Raw genomic sequence first — 27,092 nt, 5'->3', positions numbered from 1 at the left:
TGTGGGGCTTGAACCCACAAACCGTGAGATCATGGCCTGAGCCGAAACCAAGAGTCGGACGCTTAACCGACTGAGCCCCCCAGGTGCCCCGAGAAGTGTGTTTTTGGATTTTCTGTCAGTAGTTGGTGTATTCCCGGTGCTCAGCCTGGAGGTGGGGAAGTGGTGTTGGGCTCTGGGAACAGTGACATCGATGGAAACCCCTGTGGGGTGACCCCAAATCTGCCCGAGAAACAGCGCCACACATCAGAGGTCTGTGTGACATGAGCCCCTGTGCTCAGGGCCGTGTGAGTGGCCTGGGCCTTCTGTGTCCTCCTCAGGCTCCCCGCCGTGACGCCAGCCCCCGAGGCATGGTCATGGCAGGAGGGCGTCCCTGACCAGGCACAGACACCTTGTCCTCACCCCCGCTCTGGCCTCCACCCTCCCAGTGTGGCTGCCCCCCCCCCCCAAACCTCACAAAACACCCACATGTCACGACAGGGAATGGGTCCATTGCTGACCGCAGCTGCAACGGTCACCTCGGGCCATCTGGACACCGCTCAGGCCGGTCCCCAGCCTACATGCCCTCCACGCCTCCCCCTGCAAGTCCCCCTCACTCTGCCTCCTCTTCCCCCTCAAGGAGGCTCCACTCTTCACCAAGTCAGGCCAGTCCTCGGAGCTTCAGAAGGGAGCTAGACATCTCATTTGACCTCTCGGAGACACTTCAAACCCCTAAGTCCTAAACCCCCTCGCTCCCCAGACAGAACCTGCTTCACCCTTGGACCTGGTCCCCACCCCCCAGGGTATCGCGGCTACCCCCCCCCCATGCCCCTCCCAGGTGCCGTGGCCTCCAGAAGCTTCTCCAAGCCCCCTCCCCACCCTCCCGCCGGGCACACTCCTCCTCTGCCCTCAGACTTGTGTCTGGCTTGGAGCTGCGTGTTCCCTCCGGTGCCCGTCTCAGCCTTGACCGCGACTCTGAGGAAACCAGGATCTGCTTTGCTCTTGTTCTCACCACTGTATCCACATAAAGTAAATACTGGTTAACAAAACTGGAAATGTAGATCATAGTGGGGTTTTTTTCCACACTGATATGCTTTTACAGTAAAAGCATATATATTCAGTGTGAGGAACAAAAAGTCTACACACTCACACACACACACACACACACACACACACACAGAGAAATATAAATCCACACATAACCTGCCCACCACCCCAAAACATGCCACTTTCCAGAAATCATAACCTCAGACTATTTGACTTTTGTTCTCCACAACTCAGATATGTTTGATGTTCACAAATGTTTCTTTCTTTAAAAAAAAAGAGAGAGAGATCACAGCACAATACTGTTTTGAAGCCTGTTTTGTTTTCTACTAGACCATGGTGATAGTAACACAAAGTGTACATATAGGTCTTAACACATCATAGTTTGTACATTAATTGTGTTCACCTTCTGTAGACCCGTCATACCTCCATGAAGCTGGAAAATAGTGAAAACACAACACGACACACATCACATAGCAATTCGATGCCGACATACGCGGACCCAGTCCACACTGCAGCGGCCACACGCCGCTAGTCTGTACTTTGGCCGAATGAGTTTCTTGTGTCTCGGTTTCTCCATCGACTCAGATAACGCACGTATTTATACGTTGCATCATGTTTGACATCGGGATGCGTCTTGTAATCCATAGCCACTTAGATGTAGCTCAGTGCAATACTCCCCCTCCTTAAACCATCAGTAAATAGCTGTAGCTGCCAATATGAGGGTCTCCTGGAGAGACATAGACACATGCTCACAGAAAACTAAGACACCTCGATGGACCCAGGCATCCTGTCCACCCCCCTCAGGTGACTAGATGCATACACATCTACTCCATAGCAAGACAGTGATCACCAGGCAGTGAGATACTGTGCAGACAGAGGGGAAACAATCAGGGATTCCAGCGAAGTGAACGCGGAAGAGAATCCAGAGGCCACGGGGAGGGCCAGGATCTCACTGTGCCGGCTGGTGGGAGACCTACCTCCAATCTCCCCTGTCGTCGGGCTTCTTTTTCTGTTCCGATTGGATTGGGCACAGTAATCCCTCCTGCGTGGTGCCATGGCACCAGGTCAACCCACGTCGTCTTCTTGGGTTTGATTTGCATTTTAAGACTAACAGAGTTGATCAGCCTGGTTCCAAAGGACAGGCTACAAGGTCCCTGGAAATAATATTTACCAAACGTCACCTCTAATTCGAACCGTACGTCAAGATCCAAGAGGTGTGTTGTAGAACCAGCTTCTCTTAGAAACATTACATAGGGCAGAGCAGCAAAGAGCATGCTATGGGAGAGTGGGATTCAATGTTCATTAGTGAAATTACAGTTTTGGTGGTTGTACTTGGATGGTGCCGCCCGGCTTCTAGAAGATGTTCCTCATCGAGGGTTATGGTAGTCAAACCGCTGTTCACCTGTCCTCTGTCACTGTGCAGAGGGTGGCCTCTCCGACCCTCGGCCACCCTTGCCTTTTCCAGGCTGGATGCCCATGGGGCTGATGGGGAGGCTCCCTGCCCACTGTTTCTGGTGGGATGGAGTAACGCCAGGACAGAGGGTGATTGTCAGCCATATCCCTTATTCCTCCTTTTTACACCTTTCAAAATCATCATTTCCTTCCATTTCCAGAGCAAAGCTTCAGGGTACTTGCTACTGATTAAAAGAAAACCCCTTTCCTACACTTTTACATCACTTAACTCATTTTTCCCCAATTTTCCCCCTCGTGGTTCTCAAACCTTTCTGGAGTAAGACTCCTTGCAACCCCTAGCGGAAAAATGCAAAACCCGGAAAATGCGACATAAAATTACATAGAGTTGGAGATTCTTTAAAGCTGGGTCAGCAGCCCATCTGTTGGAGCTGCTCGAATCCAAGCTCAGGAACATTCAGGCTGTTGAATTAACCATGCATCAAATATGTGATACGGTCAGAGGGTAATACGTTTAAAAAGGTAGGTATGTTCTAAGGGACCACTTTTCTTGTCTGCTCGCTCTGAGCACCGCTGTTTTACCTGTAATTTTCAAGTTGAATTCTGCCCGAGGCAGCACAATAGAAAAGAAAGTTCTTGAATTTGAGGTTTTAAAAGGACATTGAAAGAAGAATCATTGAAAGTTCCCTGAACTCACACTGCAGAAGGACTTCACCAAATGCTTAATGTAATCATGTGTTTTATAAAGACAATGATTGCAGTGACACATGGGGAGTGTTTGGTACTGACTTTGATCTCTTCTGATTAAAGAATTGACGGAGCAAAAGTGTCGACGTGGCTAATGGAAATGTCCCTAACCTCATTCAGTCTGGCTTCTCCTATTCTTTGATTTTGTTTCTGTGTCATTTAATGATCCTAATTTGCACCCAAAAAGGCGTTTCATTGTCTCAGAGACTCTGGTATTGTGTGATATCATGCAATCTGCAGCGGACCCTAATCGGATAATGCGTAGCATTTCCATTAGCTCCACACACTTTAATTAATTCAATTCAGGAATATAAGGTTCCTTTTCTCCTTCGGTGGGCTTCTGAAGCCACCTGTTCCTCCTTTTCCAAGAACTGTCCTTTTACCTGGCCTGTATTTGACATTTTCTTGGCCAGCTTTGACATCTAGATTGTGGGGATGTAATGGTTAATTTTACGTGTCAGCTCAACTGGGGTCCTGCCAAAGCATTATTTCCGGGTGTGTGTTTTTGGGGGAAGTTAACAGTAACGAAGATGGTCCTCTGCAGTATGGGGGCCTCATCCAATGCCATGGGGGCCTGGATAGCACATAAAGGCATATGAAGGGGGAACCTATTTTCTCTGCCTGAACTGGGACATAGATCTTCTCTTGCCCTTGGACCGGGGCTTACACCATCGGCTCCCCTGCCTCTCGGGCCTCCGGGCGTGACCGGAACTGCTCCAGCGGCCTCCCTGAGCCTCCAGCTTGGCAGACATCCACTTTTCTTAAAAAGAACAGAAGACCAAGGAACCTATGACTCACAAAAATGAACAAATAATCCAGATATTTGAAAAACAACTACAGTATCTAAAATGAAGGACCAAGATGAGCCAATAAAAGTATGAATCTGGAGAAAAACAAAGCTAACTTAAGGAACAGAAAAGAATTACTAAAAAAGAAAAAAAGAAAGAAAAGAAAACAGAGATAATGTAGTAAATAGTTTATTCATAAACAGGTTGCTGTGAAAACGAGCAAGTAAGTGTATTGAAAATTTCAAAACACAGTTGTGAAAAGGAAAAACATTCAGTAGCAGGGTTTCCAACCACTCTTGTACTTCCTGAAACAAAGGAGGAAATATCTCAAAACGTATCCAAAACACGAAGAAAGATGATGGGTAGCAAGAGTGAAATATTAAGACGTATGAAAGATCAATTAAAGAGTTTATGAATGTGAGAACAAAACAAATGAGAAGACTTGAATTATTAAAGAAGCAACAGAAGCAGTGTTGCCACGCCTGCAAATGGGCAGCCGAGTCCAGAAGACAGAGCATCTAAGTTGGAATCATCTACAAGGAATCCCAAAGAATATGAATGCTAACAGAGTCCCACCCAGGGTACCCTTCTTACAAGTTTAAAAGACTAAGTATGGAGGGAAAAGCCCAAAAGGTACCAGAAGGAAAGAACAGGTCAGCTTCAAGTCAGAATTAGATCTTCGTCAGACTTTCCATCAGCAACCTTAGGAAGAAGAAAAAAAAACCAGGCAGAAATGTCCACAGGAGTCTAGGGGCAGGGAAGAAATCATTTTGAACTTAAAGTCCTAGACCCAACCAAAATACCATTCAAGTGTGAGGAGTGATAAATACTTTTTCGGAAACGCCATGACTTGGGAAGTCTATCTGTCACCTGTTGCCTTTGAAGAATTTGCTGACCGATGTTCAGATAGGAAACAGGACCCAAGAAACAGTGATCTGTTGGGCTAAATTGGCATTGAGACCAGCAAGGATGAGGGATTTAAAGGAATCCCAGGTGGATGGCTTCATAGGAGATCTAATCTCCAGGAGTGGGGGAGGGTAAATGTTTTAGACAAAAGCAAATTCTCTGTAAAACAATAGGGTAGCTTATAAACCAGAATCTCATTATTTATGATAATTATTACAAGTTGTTAATAATAATAACTGCCTTGTACAAAAGGAATGTGTGAGACACATAGTAACTTAAACTGAGGAGTCAGGAAATAGATGTTAAAGTGTATTTTTTAATAACATAATAATGACCAATGAAGAATTATAAATGAAAATAGGACTGGCAGGAATTATTAGAATAAGTAGAAGGAAGCCAAGTACTTCAACTGAGATATTTCTAATCTGTTCATGCAGAGGAGCCAGTAGATACTGTTTACATTTAATAAATAAAACAAAATACCAAGTTATCGCCTCTGACCATGGTTAAAAAAAAATCAGTGGGGTATTTAAACCTCCAACTCAAGAACTTCTGGGCCAGATGGAGAGCCCAGAATTCTCCTATTTTTTTTAATTGTTTAATGTTTATTTATTTTAAAGAGAGAGACAGAGTGCAAGTGGGGGATGGGCAGAGAGAGAGGGAGACACAGAACCCAAAGCAGGCTCCAGGCTCTGAGCTGTCAGCACAGAGCCCGATGCGGGACTAGAACCCACGAGGCGTGAGATCATGACCTGAGCCAAAGTTGGACGCTTAACTGACTGACCCACCCAGGTGCCCTGATTAGTCCCTCCTTAAATACGAGATAACATTTAACTCACTGAAGATTTACCTGCTTGAGGATAGGGGTGATATAAAGTACTTACCATTGGATGCCTGCAAAAGAGCATGGATTCCATGTTGGTTTGTTACATGAGTTTCACAAACCATTGCTGCTGGCAGTAATCTGCGGTCCACCAGATTAACCGACAACTGCTTGTCGTCTAAGCCATGCTGGAGACCTGTAAGGATCTGCCCCTGATTGTTTAGAAATCTCACTGTACATTATGCAAAAAGACATTGATACATTTCTTCAGATGGAAAAACCATGGAGCAGGTCTAATCTAATGGTCTACTTAGAAGAAGTTCCAGGGTCTTGCCTTCTCGGTCTGAGGGCCCCTTTCTTCCAGCTCTTCTCCCAGAGCATGGTCTCCAGTCGCCATTACACCCTGTTGCTGGCATCCTGTGCCATCCCCTGGGGGAAGCTGGTTTGCAAGAAGACACCACTCACCAGGCCTGTCCCTTGGGAAGTGTCTTCCTGTTCTCTTAGCATTCACACCTTTTGATAGACGTGGCCTATACATCCACAGCCATCATGTTCCCAGCAGGCACTTGGAAACCATAGTCTCCCTTGCCTGATACAATCGATATCCTTTCATGGCTGTCTCAGAAGTTTGCCACAAAGTAAATATGTATTTATAGTATTTATTCACCAAGCATAGGTATTAAGAAATACCACACATTAGTTAGTTTAAAAAAAATTATAAATAATAACTGACAAGAATTGAGCCATACACTGCCAGAAACCCTTATATTCTTCTCAAGACAAGTTTATTTTTTTTTTAATTTGGAATAAACAGAGAATATCCTGAAATGCTAAAATTGGAGAGGCAAAGGTTGCTATTCTATACCTCGGACAATAAGTTTCTTGGTAAAAACCCTGCGGTTTTTCCTTAATGGACACATAAAAATGCTTTGTCATTAGTGCACGAAATGCTTTCTTGAAAATGCTTTCTTTAAAATCAGTTTTTTTCTTAAGTAGTATTAGAACTTTTCTCTTAATTCTGTTTTCTTTGTCATACAACCATTTTTTTGCATATAGAAAAAAATCTGTAAGTATACTTAAATATAAATATAAAATGGCGCATCTGACATCCGTGGACTGCTAAGAACATATCACAACGCACGAAAATTCTTTCTTTTTTTTTTTTTAATTTTTTTTTTCAACGTTTATTTATTTTTGGGACAGAGAGAGACAGAGCATGAACGGGCGAGGGGCAGAGAGAGAGGGAGACACAGAATCGGAAATAGGCTCCAGGCTCTGAGCCATCAGCCCAGAGCCTGACGCGGGGCTCAAACTCACGGACCGCGAGATCGTGACCTGGCTGAAGTCGGACGCTTAACCGACTGCGCCACCCAGGCGCCCCGAAAATTCTTTCTTAAATACAATATGCTTCTTGGTAGAATGCAGCTGTAATGTGGATAAGTTAGAATAATCGCTTATGATTTTATAATCAAAACATAGATTTAGTGTTATTGTTAAATTTTAAATCTGAAAACATTCTGATATAACTGTGTATTTTCTGGTTTTATTTTTTGAGGCTCGAATGAACATATTACTATGAGTAGATTATAGATAGAGATATCATCTCAGAAATTAAGAAATACTCCGCAGACACTGACATGGGCCCTGGTCTCAGGTCAATTGGAAATATTTAAGAGCTGAGAATCAATCTCACCACCCTGTCCGGGAATGAAAACCGTCAAAATCGGTAAAGCTCACTGATACTCTCTTTAGAGCCCATCAATGTTGTAAAACCTTCAATGACCTTCTGTTCACTTATTTCTTCTCCAGAAACTTTGACACTCTCTGCCTCCCTCCCACCCCACCTCAAGAGGCCCTCATTTACAAACATCAGTTTTTAAACAGGCTTTATGAAAGTAAATGAGGCCGTTACATTTAGAAATTCGATTTTAGAGCACACCCTTCGCTTGAAGTTGGACACAGCTTCTAATTTTCGATACTGCTGGTTAATTATCTAAGTACCCTCCTAGAGCGCAAAGTCTCTTGGGTTCTGTCGTCAGCTTCCAGCTGGATGACACAGAACGACGGTTTACGTGCATTCTCATTTGTACTATTGCAGTTATTGTTATTATTATTTATTCAGAGCATTTTTACGCCTGATTAGTGACGGGTCCTGAGAGGATTTGACATGACATGCCGTCAGGAAGACAAAAGCCGCTGCCGTAGGGATGTGTTACAGGCTCGCTGAGGCAATTTGGAAGAATAAGGACTGTCAAAAGCAATCAGACCCACACCAGAGTCTCTATTAACTCTGGGGGAAGACACTTGGCAGAGCTGAGCGCAGTGGCCGCCCTGACGGGTGACAGCAGCGGGGACCCGGCCGGCACAGGCTAACCTTTCAGATCACGATGTGGACCAGAAGACTCTGCCCACCTGCAGAGATCCCGAGATCCCCTTTTCCCACCAAGTAGCGGCCGTTCATGCAAAACCCAGGGCCCGGTTGGCTCACCCACTTTTAAGGGAATGGTCAAGTCTGAGGGAAGAGCAGACCAAAAAAGACTTTGCGAAACTCCCACTTGCTCCATCAATCTGTGTAGAGAGAGTTCTCCTCTCGAACATGTTTTTGTTTCCTGGGGCGGAACATTGCCACGTGCCCAAACCGTCGTTATCCAGCCACACCTTGAGCACTGTGCTCTCCGACTGATGTGACATGATCGATGGTGGAGGTTAAGAGGGCGGCCGTCTGGAAGACGGCCCAAGTTTAAGAACAGACGGCGGTGGAGCTGGGTTTGCAACCTGGTCAGATGCCCTTGAATGTGAGGAATGTGGCAGCAGTGGCACCCGGTGTTTGGGATCAACAGAAGGTAAGGTGTTGGGTTCCCCGCGTCCTCTGCTCTATCTCCACTACTCACGGAGCCTCACCAGCCGGGAGGGGGGTCACGTTGCATGAGCTTGTGGATAAGCAGAACCAGCATGACATTAGATTTATGCAGCCATACAGCCACCGTAGGGAATAATAATAACATCATTTTGAAGAGCATTACATTTTTAAAGTCGATAAAAGAATTCCTTTGAAAACATAAAATTGTATTTCTCACTTGCTAATACAATTCCAACACACAATTTGCTTCATCAGAAGCATAGGCTAAATTACACCAAGGGGTTTCTACTTGCAGTCATTCACATATTATTTATAATTTACTCTACATAAGGCTCTTTCATGTACAATTTGAACGCTTCTTTTTAGCTAAAGAACATAAAACCATTTACTATTGCTATTTCGCATTTACCCCCTTTTCCAAAATTGGACGACATATTTTTCTTGGGGCGCAGTGTTTCGCATAGGAATAAAAGGTTTAGCTAGCGACGGTAAACCAGAGAACAGATTAATAAATTGTTTGGAAGGGTCGAGAAAACCCACGTCCTCCATGAGGTTTCCATGAGCTCTTGAGGCTCTCCGTGAGCGCTCCACGAAGAGAGCTGCGGACGCTGGCTTCCCTTCGGTTTATGACCAGATGATGGACCGCACACCTCCCGTATCAGCAGGCCCGGCTCACGCACCCCTTCCAGGGGAGACACAGGCGGGGAGCAACTCCCCCCAGCAGGCCCCAGCCAGACTGGGTCTCCCCATGTGAAAAAGCCCAAACGTTGACCGTATTGAAATAGTTTTGTTTTTAAGTGTGGGATGCACATTGAAAACATTGGGGGGTGAACCAAGGCACTAATACGTGGCGTCCAGTCTGCTGATACACTTTGTGGGTCAGCGGTAAGGGAAGAGTCACAGCTTGAAATGCTTTCCGCGTCTTCCCACACTCGAGTGTGTCTCATTTGATAACGAAAATTCGTGCTGACAAGCGGCGTAATATTTTAACAAAACAATACTTTAGACCTATATTCTACCGCCCCCTCCCTTTTTGTGAAGTTTTAAACGAATGCTAAAGACCCCGGGCTTCTTGAACTTCGGGCATTTTCTTCTCCGGTTCTCATATCAAGTTAAATAAAATGAGAGCAGCCAGGGGCACCTGGGTGGCTCAGTCGGTTGACAATGTCCAACTCTGGATTTCAGCTCCGGTCTCGATCTCGGGGTGGCGAGTTCAGGCCCCACGCCAGGCGTGGAGCCTACTTAAAAAAAAAAAAAATTAAAGGGGCTCACTATTTAAAACAAAATCATTCTCTTCATTAAAAAAACTGTACATTTTTAACTTTTATTTTGGATGTATGAAGCGTTTAGTGAAACGTCTTTAAACATTCCATAAAAACCTCTTAATCAAAGGATGAAAGCTCTTTTTTTTATTATACCTTTAGCTTTTTCAAGGTGCATTCACGGTCGTAAACTTCATAGGTGGACCATCACTGTGGAAATGAGAGAAAAACAGGATTGTAGGACAAAGAGAAAGAGCTTTCTTGTAAAGAGAGGAGAAATTCATGCACAGTCTTGCCCCTGATAAATCAACATATGATCATCTGAAAGGCAATTACATCATATTGGGAGCTTCTCTACAGCCCCAGCCAAAATACCAGAGCTGCTTCGAAGGCAGCAGTGTTTATGTAGTAAACATGCAATTGAAAGTAAAACTCATCTGTAGTCAAAGGAACTTTTTATTAAGAAAGAAAAGAATCACTCAAAAATAACGTCCTGTTCTAAACCAGTAGGATGTCACTGGGGTTCTAAGGAGGCTTTGTAGGGTAATGTATAATGCAACATGGACAGTTTCTCAAATGCAACAGGACAGGAGCTAATTATATAATTAGTCTTTGTTCATTATACATGTGTGATATAATCAGATTTAGGGATAATATGAAACTATGAAACCGCAGGTCTTGTCACGTTAAATTGATGAGAAAAATTATTGCTTAAAGAGACCTTATGACATATTAATAAATGGGTATAGTCTGTAAGGAATATTAACAAAACCTGTCTGAACGAGATTATAAATCTCCAGTGAGTTTTTAAATTACTCATGCCTCCAGGACACAGAAACACCAACTACTGGATTGTAGCCATGTCAGATTTGCAGCTACAAGGCTTTAAAAAAAAATAGCAAGATAAAAGGCAATGCTTAATTAAATGTGTCCACAGATAAATCCCAGGTTAGGTTAATTTTGTGCCTGTGCAACGAAAGTGCGCCTGCGGGCATTGCAAAATGGCACCGGCTCGATCTCAAACCGTAAGGAAGGCCCTCCAAGAGCAAACTCGAAGCACAAATACATCCAGTATTTATTTAATATCTTACTAGACATATTTCTTGCAGGAAGAACAAACTTACGTGGATGATTTACAGTTTCAGTTAGAAACTGTTTTCTCAGGCACTTTGTTGATTTCTGCAAACGCCAATCACGGGGGACGTATTTACAGCAAATAGTAGAGATTTGGTTTATTTCCACATGCTTTAGATTTCTGAATTCGGTTTGTCTTTACAAATGGTGAAGCTCAAGCCTGCCCGGATGAAGTCCCTTGGACCAAGTCATGAATCTGGTGAATTCTTCCTGTACCATGGGTTTGAACCCAGGCGGGAAACTGGCTGTAACTCAGTTTTACAAGTGCAAGCATACGGATATTTACGGCCTCTAATGGTCTCTAAGAAAAGTAGCTCCGTTGAATAAAAAGCAGTTTGGGTAAACATAAGCATAGCAATGAGAACTTCAGCAAATCATCAAAGAACGTGAGAGGTGACTTAGCACCTACTTATTTTAAATACCCACCCTTATCATTTTCCTTGGCCCTGCTGAGAAGTAGAAGTCTACATTCATGAATGAGATCTGTGAGAAAGCACGCAGTTCTCGGCTTCTGTCACGTGAGGGTGACGTTAAGAGGAAGTGTGATTGGCCACTATGTAGAAGAGGAACGTTCACTGCTGTGTGAAGTGGTATTTCCAGAAACTTCTACCAATGCCTAAGAATCCATTCTTCTTAGGGAAGGTGATGCCGCTTTACCTTTCACGGTTCTGGCTTGGGTATTCCAAGTGACCTTGGATGGCGTTTCGTGGGCGTGGTTGGTGAGGAACAGTGGCACTGATCTAGCTCCTGTCTCCTAGTAAAAAGCTGTGAACTCCCCTGGGCGGAAGCTGGGCTGTACCACCCGGCCTTCCGCAGAACGCTCACGGCATTCAATCCACCCTGCAGACCAGACTGCTGACTGCTGATTTAGAAAACCTTCTTGAAAGCCTCATGACCTATAGCTTGGAGATAGAATTGGCAACTCAGATTTCCTTTCAGATGGATTTGTTGACTGTCCCAAGGAAGATACTAGCAAGATTCCTCTCATTCGTTCATTCCTTCATTCACTCTAAATTTGCACTATGTGGAGAAAGCTTTCATACGCTTCTTCCAAAATGTGCAGCCAGTTAGAGGCATTCCAGGGTAATTGGTTGTCTTAGAATCGGTGGGCAGGGCTCTGAATCTCCATCCAGAGCTCCTATGTCCATTTTAACCCATGTTTTATATCATGGCACGGCTTGAAGAAGCAAGGACAGGACCCCTTCGCTTAAATAAAAGTTTTTGCTTTTATGTTTTAAACAATGACCCAGATTTTTCCAACCTTAAATCCAAGTTTAAGCGTGGCGCTACCCAATTGGTATCAGTAAGCACACAGCTGCCAATACTATTAAAAGCGCTGGCATACATTTTTTTTTTTTGCGCAGAAGTATATTTCTTTGAATATTATTTACAGTTATTCGCTTTGTTGTTATTTTTCTTCCATACCTATTATGCTATATTTTGTCATATCTAATCAGTGCTATTATATGTGCATCTTAATTGACGATATAATAGTCAAAATCGTAGAAATTCAAAGTTTTTAAGGTCACTAGTTAGTTTTATTATTTAAAGAAACTGCTAATATTTTTGTCCCGGGTATGTCAGGGGCAAGAATTGGTGAAGGAGCAGAGGACTGTGGTATAGGGCTGAGGGTGGTTGAAAAGAGCAACGGGAAAGAACTAGTTCATGCTTCAAAAACGTGGCTAGCACTACTCAGGTTCCATGCAGGTAGAAGTTACCTCCTTGGTTCAATAAATATTTGGAATATTGTCCATCATGTTATTTTGAACTTCTCACTCCACATTTAACTTCACCCTCCTCCCTCACATGTAGCTTCCTCACTTTGAGTAGTTTTTCATGGACCAGCTGTGAAACATCATCAAGATCCCACGGCCAAGAGTGAGGAAGAAGGAATAAATTATCTAGATGCCCTATATGACTAGAAAAAACAAATTCAGTTATTTAGACCTTAGTCACTCCCTTATAAACATATTCTCTTAAATACATCCACTACCTATATCAATGTTCTTTTCTTCATGAAGAAGTCTACATATTTTTCTAAATATTCCTTTGGCTAACCCAGTTTTGACACTTGCTTTCCCTTGTGCTGAGAAGTTGCAGGAGAACATGTCCCTACACTCTGACACTGGGATTCTCTGCACCTAAGCTGTTAGAAGAGTGAGGACCCTGCCTACCTGATGGAGACTGAATTTCTTTGGTCCAAGAAATTAATTGACCACAAATCACTGCCTACAGTAGTTTACAACCAAAGCAAGTAAATGTGTACTTACTTGTGCACCTGTTTATTGTCTATCTTTCCTCATAGAAGATAAAGCCCAAGATAGCAGAGCCTTTGTTACTTCATTCACTAACACGTAGGACAGAATGGAGCATAGTTCCTGGCATGTAGTAACTGCTAATAAACATTTGTAGGAATAACCACTGGATGGCTAGAGGCACACGTGGAGAGATAGATGGGTGGGTAGATGAGTAGATGGACAGATGGATGGATGGATGGGTGGATGGGAGGGCAGGTGGATGATGGCATTCCCTGCATCACTTTCTTGGAACTTTGGTTTGAGAAATTACATTGACTGTCTTTGAAGACTATTTTGATGAGAGAGCCGCCTCGTACACAAAACTAGATGTGATTCTTCTAAAACTGTACTCTGCCTAATATGGGAAGAATGATGCACCAATATATTGGTCCTAAAATGATCTTACTTTTCAATAAAACAGCTTTTATGTGAGTTTTTGCAATGTAAAAGAGATTGTCGTTTAAATAGCACTGCTGATAGACTTTTGAGCTAAAATAGCTCAACATGCTTGTCATTATATCTTCAGGTCATTTAAAATTAACGTTCAGCTGGGGCGCCTGAGTGGCTCAGGCAGTTAAGTGTCCAACTTCAGCTCAGGTCGTGCTCTCGCAGTTCATGAGTTTGAGCCCCGCGTGGGGCTCTGTGCTGACAGCTTGGAGCCAGGAGCCTGCTTCGGATTCTGTGTCTCCCTTCCTTACTCATGTTCTGCCTCTCTCTCTCAAAAATAAATAAACATTAAAAAAAATTTTTTTAATTAACATTCAGCCTAATGATCTATCATAGAGGTCTCAAGCTATTACCCTAATGTTTTCATGATTTTATTTTCCAACCATTTTCCTGGAAGTCATCCTAATTCAGAGATCTTCATAATGCTTACTTGAAAATCACTCTCTGAGGTGCCTGGGTGGCTCAGTCGGTTTGGCGTTTGACTTCGGCTCAGGTCATGATCTCGCGGTTCATGAGTTCGAGTCCCACATTGGGCTCTGTGCTGACAGCTCAGAGCCTGGAGCCTGTTTTGGATTCTGTGTCTCCTCTCTCTGCCCCTCCCCCACTCATGCACGGGCGCTCTCTCTCTCTCTCTCTCTCTCTCTCTCTCTGTCAAAAATAAACATTAGAAAAGAAAAAAAGAAAAGAAAATCACTGCCTAATCAAGTTAGTGCTTGCCTCTACTCTGTAACATAATTGCAAATTGTCTTATGAGATGTCTTTGGACAACTGGACCGTGAAAATCATGTCCACAGCAGCTGCAAAAAAGACCCTCACTTTAGCATTTGGACCGTGATGGAAGATACATTTAAATTACTCTCTTTAGTTAGTGATACTTTACTTCTGTACCATGAAGTATTATATGCTGGGAGAAAGTAAGAGAAGGAGCCAAAGAGAGAAAGTGAAAAAGCAAGTCTTGGATGTTAAACTCAAATCAAATCTATATATTTTGTAAGCCTTTGTTGAAGTGGTCCTGTTTTTAAATTTTTTATTTAAATTCCAGTTGGTTAACATACAACCAACAATGATATTAGTTTCAAGTGTACAATATAGTGATTTAACACTTCCATCCATCCCCCAGTGCTCATCATGACAAGTCATCCTTAATCCCCACCACCTATTTCCCCCAACCCTGCCCACCTCCCTTCTGGTAAACATCAGATTGTTCTCTACAGTTAAGAGTCTGTTTCAAGGGGCACTGGGAGGCTCCATCAAGAGTCTGTTTCAAGGGGCGCTGGGGGGCTCAGTCAGTTAAGCATCCGACTTCGACTCAGGTCATGATCTCATGGTCCATGAGTTGGAGCCCCGTGTCGGGCTGTGTGCTGACAGCTCAGAGCCTGGAGCCTGCTTCAGATGCCGTGTCTCCCACTCTCTGCTCGCCACGACCCCCCCGCCCCCCCCGGCTCACTCTCTGTTTCTCTCTCTCAAAAATAAACATTAAAAAAAAAAGAGTCTGTTTCTTGGTTTGTCCCTCTTCTTTATTCCCCTTTGCTTGTTTGTTTTGTTTCTTGAATTCTACATATGAGTGAAATCGTATGGTATTTCTCTTTCTCTGACTCACTTACTTCATTTAGCATAAAACCCTCTAGCTCCATTCGTGTCATTGTAAATGGCAAGATATCATTCTTTTTGATGGCTGAATGATATTCCATGGTGTATATATCTACATCTTCTTTATCCATTCATCAGTCACTGGACACTGGGGCAGTTTCCAGAATTTGGATGTTGTAGATAATGCTGCTATAAATGAAAGATGGATCCCTCTGGATTAGTACTTTTGTGTTCTTTGAGTAAATAGCTAGTAGTGCACTTGATGGATTGTAGGGTAGTTCTATTTTTAACTTTAGAGGAACCTCCATAGTGTTTTCTTCAGTGGGTGCACTAGTTTTCATTACCGCTAACAGTGCACCAAGGGTTCCCCTTTCTCCACATCCTCACCAACACCCGTTGTTTCTTGTGTTGTTGATTTCAGCCATTCTGACCGGTGTGAGGATCTCACTGTGGTTTTGATTCGCATTTCCCTGAAGATCAGTGACGTTGAGGCAAGAGAACAAAAGCAAAAATAAACTATTGGGACGTGATCAAAATAAAAGGCTTCTGCACAGCGAAGGAAACAATCAGCAAAACTAAAAGGCAACCTACGGAATGGGAGAAGAGATTTCCAAATGACATATCTGATAATGGAATTAGGATCCAAAATATACAAAGAATTTATAAAACTCAACACCCAAAAACCGAACAAGCCAGTTGCAAACCAGTCAGAGGACCTTAATAGCCATTTTTCCAAAGAAGGCATACAAATGGCCAACACACATGTGAAAACATGCTCAACATCACTTATCATCAGGGAAATGTCAGAATCGTACTTGTAATTTTTGTTTGATGTGTATATTTATATGTGCATACTTTCAGGAGTTTTACATTTACCTGGTGAATTATGTCTTTTGTCAATAAATAATTACTTTTCTTTTAATCTAATATTTTCTTTTGCCACAATGTTCATTATCACGAATATAATATAACTATATCTTCTTTTGTTGGTCAGCATTTTCTTGATATGTATTTCTAAACTTCAAACGTCTGTGTTAATATATTTTAAATACTTTTATCACAACAACACATATAGTTGTTGTATTAGTCAGATTTTTCAAGGGTAATGAGATAATACGATATAAATGTATACACTTTAGAAAGTGGAGCTTGTTAATGGCATTAAGCATCAAGTCACTGGTAACATCTACATTATAAGTAATCGGGTGGCATAATGTTAGAGGCTGGTGGCTAGCCCAAACTGCAAGGTGGACATTAGGCTGGAGGTCTAGAACTGAGGTTCCAGTTTGAAAGCAGTCTACTAGAGAATTCCCTCTCAGAACAGAACAGGTTCTGTTCAGGCCTTCGACTGGTTGAACGAGGCCCACCTACACTGTGGAGGGCAATCTGCTTTACTCCGTGGATTGAACTGTTAGTCTCATCCAGAAGTATCCCTTGCAGAAACACCCAGAATAATGTTTGACCAAATGTCTAGGCACCCCGTGGACCAAACAAGGTAACAGAAAATTAACCATCGCAATTGTTTTTATCCATTGTAAGAATTTCTATCTTTTAAGACGTGATTTTAATTTTTTATGTTATGATTAATGGTATATTTGTGACCCATACAGTTCATTTCTGTGATCTTATGACTGCTCTTTTTTTTCCTCATTTTCTCTTCTCTTTTTGTTTCTCTTTCCTTGCCTCCCTTTGGATTCTTCCAACTCCTATACTCGTTATCTGTTCTCTATAGGTTTAAACAACCATCTTCCTGTGTGGTTGCCCACAATGAGTTTTCATTGCTGCACTTTTCAAAGGTATCTTGTGGCATTTACCCTTATATATCAGCATGCCCACTTGTCTAAAAATGACTAAAGTTAACTAGTATCCATATCGTTTTCCTGAATAATTACAAGATATTTAGATAACTTTTCCATCGAGCATTTCGATTACATCTTATGTGTCACTGTAGTCCCATATTTTAATGCCATTTCACAACAAGGACAATGAAATTATTCATTGCTGTTATTATCAAATTTCATAACCGATGCTTAGTCAGAATTACTACTGTTTTTCCTAGTTTATTTGCTCTCTTTTGCTTCTTGGTGCTGCATTAGAGCCTCTCGCTGTATCTTTTATATCTTGAGGTTTCATTGGATTTGTTTTTTTATCCTTTAGAATCTCTGTGCTATATTTTTAGCCAGGGATCAATAATTTTTTTTGTAAAGGGCCAAATAATAAATATTTTAGTGTTCTTAGGCCACGAAAATCTAACATATTTTTATCTGTTCCTTCTTCTCTGGTAAATCCCAACGGTGAAATGTGGTTTCAACATCCGTCGAAGCCAAATGAAGGTGCGTGGCAGATGGGAATACATGGAAAGACTTAGAGCACAACTGATGGATGATTTTCTTTAAAAAGAAATAAATTCAGTGCTTTTAGATATTATTGAAAACAAATCACCAGGAGTTATGAAATTGCATACTTATGAAAATGAGGGATTTCAGTATAGTTGAAACCAGCTTCCTTCAGTGGCCTAGTTCCAACGTGTGCTTTGTTGACACCTGTATCCTTTCTACTCTCAACTTGCTATGGCCAAGAATGGAGTCTGAGGGCCCGAAGCACTCCTTCAATCCCATGCAGTGTGCTAAGCATCCTGTGTGTGTCTCCCAGCCCTCCCTGAGCTGATGTATGTGGTCAGCCTCACTTGAGCCTAGGCATACATAGGTACTGGGAAAATCTTGTTCAATCTCTCCATCACTTTTTACAGTAATAATCCCACCTGATGAAAAGCCACCTTAGAAAGTAGAACGTGTTAATGACGTAAAGCTGTAAAGTCATTAGGGTGCCTCTAGCTGTATTGTTTTGTAATTTGTTGAACATTGCTGTGTTTGCCTTAGGTTCATTCTCTGCAGCCTGGTCTAATTATTAGCGGTTAAGAAAAGCTTTGGCCATCATGGGCATTGTTGGATACAGATGTGCACTCAGACAGAAAGTGACAAACCAATCAGCAGATCGTGACAGTATCTGTTCATTCACTGGTTAAGTCTTTCAAAAAATGTATTGGGCATCACTGTTCCAGGCACTGTTCCAGGCACTGAGGCTAGATCAGTGAACAGATCAGGCAGGTTTCTTGCTCTCGTAGAATTTTTTTTTTTTAGCGTTGAATCTACAATACTTACATATCTTGCTTGAGCAAGTAGTTGCCATATGGGTTTTTTCTGAGTACCTTATTTTTCTCAGGAAATAAGAAAATGAGACAAAGTAAAGTGAATATTTTTATTTACCTCAAGCATAGATTAAGTATATTTTCTCAAATGTATATTTGATCAACCGATATTTGATCCATGTATGAATGCATAAAATATTCTTAATACTATCTGAAAGTTGAATAAAAACAGATATAATTGCATAAAAAGGCAGTCTCAATGCTTTTAGAATAAATGAATAATATCTACTCTAAAAAAGCTCATTTGTAAGGACAGAACCAGCTAATTATTTTCTAGGAGAAGGAAAGTCTTTTCTGAGGATGGCTGATAAAACTTCCTTCCTTTGAGTTTTCTAAACTTGTCCGACCCATTTTAAAGTCTATTTTAAATTTATGAGTGAACTTTCAATTTTATAGATAAGTAGTACCTGGCAAATGTATTTGCATCAGAGTGTATATTTTTGCTAGCTTTGACAAAAAAAAAATTACATTTGAACTAGATAAAAATGCTTCCCTTTTATTTAGGCTTTCAGTGTGATAATCTTCACATGTGACCCCCGAGCACCCTTGTCACCAAGCTCGAATTACTCCCTCTGTTAGTCATGATGGATGCACACCTGTCCCTCCGCGTCACCTGATTCCAAATAAGTTAGAGGATGTTTCTGGCGAAAGGAATGTGTGATTAATAAACAAAGCACAGCTTGCTACCCTTGAGCAAGCCGCCAAAAATCATGATATTAGCACCTCTGGTAAGAGCTTTTTAACTCAATCAGACAGTTGGCTTTAGCTACACATTTAAAAACATAAGCTGAATTTTTCGCAGATGGAAGAAGAGGGTTTGTTATTAAGTATGCTCTGGTCACTGCACTGTGGAGGGAGGACGGAGAAGCCTGGGTATACACAGGATGCCTGTGCCACGTCCCCCCTGAGCTCGTGTTCCTGGTGCTCACAGGCCAGTGTTCACCACCGCCCGACATTTTACAGCCCTTCGCCCACAGCCTTTGTCTGTGTAAGTTTCTCACTCAGGAAGTACACACATGTTCATTGCCTCAGTGAGGCCATCTGAGTAGGATCTCTCATCCTCACCACCTGCCCACACGTGGGTTTCGATATTTTACTGTCAATTTGGTATTTGCGTAAGAATGTCCCCCACTCAGGGCTCACACGTTCCTGCACAGCATTTTCTTAACAAACCTAGAGACCCTTTCTGCTCCCTTCGTGGCACAAACAGGATCTCAGTTCCTCCCTGGGAACTGTGCTTTCTTTTCTCCTTTCCTTCTTTCTCTCTTTCAACTCTTCTGTTGACATGTCACGGTCGGTATATCATCCTGTGTCGTTTTAATTCGGCCCCTGGATTTCCACGTCTCTTGTAATGGGCAGAACACGGACTCCTTTATTTCAGGCGCTTCGTTTCAGGACCCAGCATGGTGCCAGAGAGAAATTAAATACTCAATAGTTGCTTCTTGTGTGGACTGATGAATGCATACAGAAGGCCATCTGCATGTGCAATCACCCAACTTGGTTCACCCTTCCGTTACAATAGTTTTTTGGCTTTGTTTCTTGCCCTTCTCCGGCCACACCTCCCCAAACAACTCTTGTTTTGATGACTGCAAGTACTGTCATCATGTACCTCCTTCCCGCCCAAATCAACACCTGGAAGTCCATGGAAAAAATCCTGTTCTGTACTTTGGTAGCCACCGATGGCTATTAGTGACTAGAGATCTCAGAGCACCGGGCACCAAAGACTTGTGTGCTGTATTACCACTACAGGCAGTGTGTTACCGTGCATTCACAGGCAGCGTACTTTCCTGAAGACGTTCGCTGGGGCCAACAGTTGGGAGACAGCAACCTGCTTCATCTTCGTTTCTGACTTAGTCATTAAGGAAGGCTTAAATCCATTTCTTTTTGAAGAAATTCTCTCAGGAAAGCACACAGCTTGCCTGAGCTTCTCTCCTCCTCAAGAATCCTAGAAAGTCACGCTCTTAAAACAGAGATGGGCTTGGAACTGACTTAAGAGGGTTTTTTTTTAATGTTTATTTATATTTGAGAGCGAGAGACAGAACATGAGCAGGGGAGGGTCAGAAGGAGGGAGACACAGAATCTGAAGCAGGCTCCAGGCTCTGAGCTGTCAGCACAGAGCCCGACACGGTTCTCAAACTCACCAACCACGAGATCATGACCTGAGCTGAAGTCAGACGCTTAACCGACTGAGCCATCCAGGCGCCCCGGAATTGACATTTAACACTTGCAGCAAACAAGCGTGAAAGATTGTGTCTTACACCGGGATTAGGGCAAAACTTCGTGAGGAGAGCTGACCAGGAGGCCAGGTCTGTGAAGCCCCAGCTCACGTCTGGGGTGTGCGGTCTGGGATGCTCATCTTGGATACACGTCTGGGGTGCACATCTGGGCACATGTCTGGAACGCACGTCTGGGGTGCACGTCTGGGGCGCACGTCTGGGGCGCACGTCTGGGGTACATGTCTGGGGTGCATGTCTGGAACGCACGTCTGGGGCGCAAGTCTGGAACACACGTCTGTCAAGTATCAACTGAAAACCTATTACAGACGATCATGTATCATGACGGAGGCATGCTGAGCACTTGACTGGATCAATTTATCTTCAAAGATCTTTACAAACTAATGAATTAATTCTTACAGTATTGGCCCTATGATTAAACATTAGTCACCTCTGTATTATGTTTCAGGGAGGAGTGGATCAATATAAGAAGTAATATTTTCACAGAGAGGGAGGAAAAAGTTTTTTGCGAATGAGTTAAAATGGAAAATCTAAGTAAAGGCGGACCTGAAGGCTTAAAGATATTAACTCCTTGTTGCCAGTTCCTTTGAGAGTTACCAGTTTGAAGCAGAACTAGTTTCCCTTCCTATCTGATGGGAATCAGATTAATCTCTGCTCAAGATACAAAGCAACAAAGCTCCTCCCAGAAGTGGCCAAGTGGACAGTGGCCTTGAGCAGAGAGAGGTACTGGGCAGGCACCTCACAGCCAGAGGACAAATGAGGTCTGTCCCTTAGAAGCCAGCCACTTGACCTAAGGGTCCTGGCGAGGCCTAGAGCCCAGGAGGGGATCTTTCACACCCAGAATTGTGTGCTGAGGGAAAGCATGTGAGAGGGGAGGCCAAATACTAGCATTTGCTCTACATTGTTTCATTGTTGTTGTTGTTGTTTAACTTAGAAATCGTGTTTTTTTTTTCAGTTTTATTGAGATATTATTGTCATACATCACCGTATAAATTTAGGACATACAATATGGTGACTTAACTTACATTTAGTGTGAAATGATTAGTACGATAAGAGTAGTTAGCAGCTATGACCTCATATAGTTGAAAGAAAAGAAAGAAAGAAGAATGAAAAAGGAAGAAGAAAGAAAGAAAGAAAAAGAAAGAAAGAAAGAAAGAGAAAGAAAAAAAAGGGAGAAGAAAGAAAGAAAGAGAAAGAAAAAAAAGGGAGAAGAAAGAAAGAAAGAAAGAAAGAAAGAAAGAAAGAAAGAAAGAAAAAAGAAAAAGAAAAAGGAAGGAAGAAGGGAGGGAGGAAGGAAAAGAAAAAATGTGTTTTCCCCTATGGTGAGAATTTTTAGGATTGTTTTAAGTCTTACCTCTGGCACTGATGGTCTGTGTGGGGGCTTTCAAGGGACGCCCTGCTGCTCCTGAAAGCACCAGCAGAGGAAGGCACAGCTGACACCCCTCTGCAGCGAGGGGACATCACACATGGCTAAGTGCTCACATCCTTTCTGAAGCTGGGAGCCCTGATGTTTACCCTGAACTCCACGGCAGGCATCAGGGCAAGGCCAGCGCCAGCTCCGGACCCCTGCCTCTGATTCACAAATGGATTCAGCATGAACCCAGAGAAGCAATCAACTCAAGGCCTCAATTGCATAAACACAAACATCAGACTTAAGTAGAATTCTTAAAAATCCAAAGGTCAACAAGGGAACAATCATTTCCCCCTCAACCTGGAGGACAACATAAATAAATCACCTGATATTGGGAACAAAGCTCCTATCCGTCACAATTGCACAGACTCACAGGTCAAGAGTCAGAAAATAATGACCCGCGAAAACTTGTAATGATTGCACCCAGGCAAAAGGCGCTGGCCAAGGTGCTTCCATGTCAATGAGATGTGGTTGACCTAGAGCCACTAATGGCTTAGAGAGTGGCACTCTGGCAACATCGAACAGAGAAGCGTTTAATTGCCTGCAAGAGAAACCTGGGTTCTGTGCTGTAAGACCACTGACAATAATGGGGAGCGTGTTATAATGAGGCTCGCAGCCGTCCGTGCATCAGAAACGTGCGTTTAAAGCATTCATTTCTCTTGAAGACCCGTTTCAAAAACGTTTGAGGGATGAGTCAGTCGTGCATTTGTTGTTGGTTCAATGCATAATGTCGGCACGATGCCTTCCCTTATGAACATCTCCATGTGTTAATCATGAAGACCAGTCTGGCGTTCCCGCACTCACAACATTAGAGCACACTTCTAGGAAATTGCCCGTGAATCCTCACATTTGACAAACTCAGGCTTCACAATTATTATTTGAGTCTTTAATATCACTTGTGCTTAGAAGATAGCAATTTTGATTGTGAAAAATGGGACATGAACGAGAACTTGTCTCTCGCCTTATTTGGTTTTCCTTTGTAGGAGGGTCAAAGGAAAAAAACAAAGATTCATTTCGGGAGAAAGATGAATGGAATTTGTTTTCTTTCGCAGCTACTGTCCATTTCATCAGCACAAGAGAAGACAAAATGCAAATTTAAAGATCGGACAAAACGAAAAAGTTAAATAAGGGTCAATCTGGTTCTTTTTTTCCTTCCTCCTTTCCTTCCCGGTGTCAACTGATCATCCGTCAGCCAGGAGGGATTTGTTGCGTGTTTGGAATAGCGGGACCCCACCGTGCAGGATGACATTTTGCCTTTTGTGTGCGCTGATTTAGGCCGGAGGTGTAAGGGGTAAAACATGCCCTTAGATTCGGGCCATGGCGTGCACTAGTTTCAGAGGATTTCTGTGACGCTTTCTAGCAGAATAGACCGTCCAATTGGCCATCAAGGTGTGTGTTCTTGACTCTGTCTTGGAGTAAGTCGGCTTACCCAAGTATTTGCATACCTAAAATGAGATTCACTTTTAAAATGTATGTTAATGAATAACACCGTTAGGGCGCCATTTTGCATTCTGATTGATGCCATTCAGGGGCCTTCGAGTAGGCAAAGGACAGCCACAGTTTACATCCTATTTAAGAAAAGGACATTTGGTTATTAAATCTGACCATCTACAGCTGCCCACCTCTAGGGAGTAGTATCAGAATAACCATGTTTAATGAGATTTATTAATTAAAGGTGTGCAATTAGATATATTTTGTATCCAGCGACTCATATTAAATATTTCAGCATTTTTATTACTAAATATATGAAATGCCTTAAAATAACACTAATTCACATCTATATGAGTTTCCATTTTGTTGAGTCATTGCAATTAGATCAGTAATTGGAATAAGATAGTTGCTCCCATCAGATAAAGACTGTACCTTGGAATAAATCATCTGCTTCTTACGTGCTGCAGGGAAGTATCTGATCCATTTTGCTCTCTGGCCCTTCTCTATGCAAGCGATGAAGACATTTATGAACATGGTAAATCTTGCTGAGTAACGGAACTGCACGTAATCAGAAAAGAAATGATTAAGAAAAAAAGGTTTGAGGGAGGGTAGGGAAATGACCCAGGTGAATATGTGATATGGGCACGTGCGGTGGGGGCAGGATGAAAGCCAACATTATAGGCAACTAAATGACCGGACTGAGGCTGGCGTATCTTCTTGGTTCAGGATTGTTTATGTGAAACCTATTAATAGGCTCTCAGAGCCCAGAATCTGGCTTGGAAACAGAGGTTCATTCCCCTGGGGTGACGGGTTTGCTTGAGCCTGTCATCTCAGTGTCTGCCTCTGGCTTTGGGAATTGGTGAATGAGAGAGAAGCAGTTGATGGTGGAAAGATTTCATTTCCCCACAGAGGCTGAAAAAATGAAGGAGATGAAACCAGCCCAGTGAATGCTCACACTGAGATTGAAATCCGAAGCTTTCCTTCATGCCTGTGCCTCTCCTGCTGATCTCTGGGGCGGTCTTTGCATCCCTCAAAATAACTCTGTAATTTGTCTCTGGCTTCTAATAGAGACTGAGTGGGTGGCTCTCAAGACCCAGTCTAAAAATAGAATGTCCCATTTCAGAGAGAATGAAAAGAAATGCAAGCAATAGGTATCCCCGTTTGTTTGCAAAACAAAGCCTCCTTTTACCTCGGACAAAGCTCTGCATCATCTTAGAAGAATAGTTCAGAGTAGATAAGGTGAGCTTAAAATGTGGTAACAGGTAGATCATGGGTGAGGGGGCTGGGGGAGGTTGGGGGGGAGGGGGGGATGGAAATCCCTCCCAGGACTGGCACAAAGTCCGTTTCTTCCTGACCCCATTGGACCAACTGGATTACTGAATGACGTTCAAAACAACATTCAAAACAAAAAATTCAGGAAGAGTCCACAAGCTCTTGGCTCTCCTTGGGAATCATGCACACAACAGGAGAATTTTGCTGATTATTCCTACCGTAAATTGTTTGAAAGGCACACAGCTACAGTTGCTCATGCACTACTCCTTTAAAAGAATTCCCTGGTGTTTCTTATTGTTTCATTTTTTCTGTGTTTACCCCAAGTTGGCATAGATGAATTAGTAAAACAGTTTGCAAATTGTGCATCTGTTAATAATGTCTAAGTCCTAGGACTGGAATATATCAAATTAGCAGAGTCGTAAATTTTCAGATATTCCAGAAAGACAGAAAGAGAGGAGACAGCGAGGGAGAAAGGGAGAGAGGAAGGCCATCACATTATTATTGAGGCGATATTCAATTACGTAAGAAATCTCAAGTTATACACAAGCCCAGAATGGGAACCTATACTGAAATGTAGCTACTTTAGACTAGTTAAGATGGGGTGCACTGGGAGAACATTCCTCAGCATGGGGCCTTGTGTGGAGACGGGGTCATTAGCAGAGGTGATCGAGTTAAAATGAGGTCACTTAGGTGGTCCTGCTTCAGTATGGCTGGTGTCCTTATAAACATGGGGACTCTGGACTCAGAGAACGCCACATGAAGAAGAAGTCGGAGTTGGGGGTGGGAGGAAGGTCAAGGATGGCCATGAGAAGAAGCAGGAGAGACGCAGGAACCTCCCTCACAATCTCAGGAGGCACCAGCCCTGCCGAAACCTTGAGCTTGGACTCCCGACCTCAGAACTGAGAGGCAGCCATTTCTGTGAAGTCACCCTGCTTTGTGAAGGCAGCCCCAGCAGACTAACATGAGGTGATTGAGAAGTTGGCGGACTGTTAAGGTGAAAGCTTAGAAGCATGCCAGGAGCAAGGCAAAAGCTCAAAAACAGTAGGTGAAGATTATTGTTATTATCAGTGCGATGACTCAGGTCATTGTAAGTTTTAACGAAATATGTTCTGTGTCTATTTCCCCTAAATTATGTAGCTGCCCTGAGTCAACTGATTTCTCAGGTGGCCCCTTGCCAGATGGGTCAAATTGACAGTTGCACGCAACCGGCCAGGGGATTCAGTGGGGAGAGGTACGCAGAGCCCTTTGGGGGAGACATTCCTAGTGCACCTGACTCCACGTTCTGTGAGGACGGAGGCTGCCCTCCGCGCCCCCGCCACCTGCTTGCCCCGTCACCTGGCCCATCCACACAGACCATTCCTTGCGCAGCAGCGCAAACGCCAGCACTTAGATTAAGTCAACGCCCTTTCCTTCGTTTCCACGCAGTAAGATCAGACGGGGAGACAAACGGAAGCAGAGAAGAAAAGCGGTGTCTGTATGCCGCCTGCACAAGGGCTGTGCAGTGCCGGGTTTCACGGATGGGCCCGCCCAGTATTTCTCACTCTTGGCCGCATAGCATGAGCAGAGAAGCTTATTTCTAGACTTGCCCAAGGACGGAGAGCATTTGGAGAGGGCTGTTGCACGCGTCACGCTCCCACTGGCACATGCCCCTTGGCGTTGAGGCCTGGAACATTCTGTGGTTTCCTGCCTCCATCAAGGGTGCAGACGTTTCCTTAGTGGGCATAAACCATTATTTCCGAGTCACTTCCTCATGCTCCGCTGTGGATCGCTCACATGCCAAATACTTGCCTCAAAATCTTGGGCTGAATTCTTTGGTCTTTGGGATTCCTGTTTCTCACCTGTCGCAGACCTTCACTTGCAGAAGAACTCTCTGTGGCCCGCAGCTGACACATGGTACATGGCTTCCTTAGGAGTGAATGGAAGCTGGGTGCCAGCTTGACCAGACAGGAATTCTGCACAGCGAGGCGTTTCCAGCTCCCGCACCCTCCCGTGTCCCCACCCAAACACATGTAAGGACATTCCTCAAGAGGGCTGGGATGGTGTCTCGGTGGGCGCCGGGCTTCCCAAAGGATCATCTGCTCAAAGAAGTGTCAGATTTCCCAAATGCTTGAATACTTTGCTTAAAACGTGCCCGAACAGTCTTCTTCTTAAATATATTTTCAGGCAAGAGACAGTCTAAACACGCCTGAGGGGGTTAACGTAGATGTCCAAATAACCTATTGGTTTTCGTGGAATTTCTACTTGATATA

The 27,092-nt window shown here is 43.3% G+C and overlaps 1 long non-coding RNA gene across 1 annotated transcript in view; it reads left to right on the top strand.

Moving 5' to 3' along the window:
- The window catches only part of LOC125170830 (uncharacterized), a 141,373-nt gene that overhangs the window by 16,743 nt on the left and 97,538 nt on the right, over window positions 1-27,092 (top strand). The gene's annotated exons all lie outside the window — the stretch shown is intronic.

This window comes from Prionailurus viverrinus, chromosome B4 (assembly GCF_022837055.1).
Source record: "Prionailurus viverrinus isolate Anna chromosome B4, UM_Priviv_1.0, whole genome shotgun sequence".
NCBI lineage: Eukaryota > Metazoa > Chordata > Mammalia > Carnivora > Felidae > Prionailurus > Prionailurus viverrinus.
This window is presented reverse-complemented; position numbering and strand designations above follow the sequence as displayed.